Source organism: Sinocyclocheilus anshuiensis, unplaced genomic scaffold (genome assembly GCF_001515605.1).
Source record: "Sinocyclocheilus anshuiensis isolate Anshui unplaced genomic scaffold, SAMN03320099.WGS_v1.1 scaffold337, whole genome shotgun sequence".
In the NCBI taxonomy this organism is placed as follows: Eukaryota; Metazoa; Chordata; class Actinopteri; order Cypriniformes; family Cyprinidae; genus Sinocyclocheilus; species Sinocyclocheilus anshuiensis.
In genome coordinates, this window is record NW_015537968.1 from 536,787 (window position 1) to 539,087 (window position 2,301).

Genomic DNA, 2,301 nt, shown 5'->3' on the forward strand with positions numbered 1-2,301 from the left:
GGGTTATTCTGCGATAACAACCGGCTGGATGTACATTATCCCTTACTTAAATTAGAAGTTGTTATTTTTTAAAGTGTAATAAATGTTCAAATTGATAGCTCTTAATTATACTGTAATGTTGAATGGCTATAGTTAATGGTTAAATATTAGAAAAAAAAATTTCCTTGGTATCAGTGATAAAATAGTCAGTCATAAAAAAAGATATATTAATATATAAAATAAAATAAAATAACAAATATTAAAAAAATACTATCTTTATGTTGTTTCTACATTAATTTAAAGATTGAATGTGAAATTATTGAAATATAAAAGTATATTTAAAAACGTTAATGTTAGGTGGGATTAATCAAAGAACTCTCTGCTTGCTCCATCACAGTCAAGTTGTCTGTCCATGTCTCTGCTCTGCCATGGCTTCCTGCTCTGCCGTCATCACCCGGCCGGCCATGGCCGCCCGATCTGCCTGCTCCGCCATGGCCGCCTGATCTGCCTGCTCCGCCATGGCCGCCCAATCTACCTGCTCCGCCATGGCCCCCCGCTCTGCCTGCTCCGTCATGGCCCCCCGCTCTGCCTGTTCCGTTTCATGGGCCTGGCCATCCATCCCTCCCCCAGTTCCACCTCCACTCCACCACCCTCCTGGACTTGTTGGGTTTTGTTTGTGTTTATTTGGGCGTCTGGAGCCGCCCTTGGAGGGTGGGATATGTAATGTGGGGTTTGGGATTTTGTTTCTTGTTCATGTTTTCATGTGTTTTATTTTATAGTTTAGTCATGCTCCCTGTTTGTGTCATGCTTCCCTTGCCCTCATGTATTCATGCCATTGGTTCTCTTGTTCATTGTGTCATGTTCTGATTGGTTGTCCAAGGCCTGGTCGTGTATTGATGTTGTAACCCGCTGTCGGTGAGTCCAGTCTGTTATGCCTCGTCAAGTCTGTTCATGCCTAGTCAAGTCTGTTCATGCCTCGTCAAGTCAAGTCAAGTCTGTGTCTCTAGTCTTCGTCTGTTTGGATGTTTGGATCACTGTAAATAAACTGCACTTGGGTTCTTCACTACGCTCGCCTTCAGTGGACTGATTCGTTACACTTTTGTGCCTTTAACCCCACATTGCAGTGCCAAATTTGTGTAGTGTGAAACAATGCGGTGTTAGAAAGTTATGGCTAGATGTTTACTAACAGACACCCAATCGCGTGGACAGTCACAGAAGCACAAAGTGTTGTATAAACTCTCAATTCAGCATTTGAGGGCAAAAACGTCAAACGCTGATGTAAAACATGTGAATTGGAAGAAGAGAGTTTTATTCTTACTCTTATAGTCTGAGAAGCCCATTCATGAAAAACCTGATCATACAGGGCAAGGATGCGTAATGCTAGAGCTTCTATGTAAACAGGTTGCATGGTGCATTTGTCCAATCAATGACACTGACAGCCCTCAAGACATTTTTCAAAACATTTTGTTTTTTGTGTTCAACAGAAGAAAATCATACTGGTTTGGGATGACATGAACATGATGACAGAACATTTTGGGGAAGAACTATCCCTTTAAAGAACCCAGTACATGGTTTCCTACACAACTTGAGAACAAAAAGTTATCTGTGGAACTAACATTTTTGTCATTGTTTTTTCATCCTCATGTCTCCCAAATGGCACGTCTAAGACAATCCCAGTGGTATGAAATCTGTACATGGAGATTAACAGCAAAAGTTAATAGTAACTATAGTGACATTATCAGTGCCCAAAGAAAACCAAACATAAAGATGCCAGAATTTCAAAGTCCTGTGGTCTCTCTCTGGAGTGCGCATGCCTACTTTCAAACACTCACTCACCCCGACTCCAGTCCACTCCAGCCCACTTCCCACAAGCTTATCCATTTATAATAGAGCCCGTGGCTGCCAGATTCCCAACTTTTCCAATGAATTCATGTCGGGGTTGTCGCAGGGGGATAACCAAGTGCAGACAAGGGCTCCGTTACTGACGTCATCGGCCCGTTTTCCCCCAGCCCACACCTCCCTATCATCTCTCGATCTCTTGCCGGTTTGTCAGCGATCTCCCCTGTCACCACATTCTCTCTCTACTTGCCTTAGCCACTCTTTCCAACCTTTCCAATCTAAACGTGCCCGTTAGTCATCTGGCAGGGGCTCAGGTCTCAGGGCTACCTGCGAGGCCCGGGGTTCGATTGTTGGCTGTCACTGTGTGAGAGTGTCCCACGCACCGGGAGGAGCAGCAGACAGAAACACTTTCCCTAAAACTGCTGAGATGAGCTGTTATTTTGGGCTAATGGTGCCTGAGGGAGAGATTGAAGGCAGGGAAAG

General features: G+C 43.9%; 1 protein-coding gene across 1 annotated transcript in view; it reads left to right on the plus strand.

The window, feature by feature from the left end:
• LOC107668312 (dysferlin) overlaps positions 1-2,301 on the plus strand; it is an 88,334-nt gene that overhangs the window by 70,209 nt on the left and 15,824 nt on the right. The gene's annotated exons all lie outside the window — the stretch shown is intronic.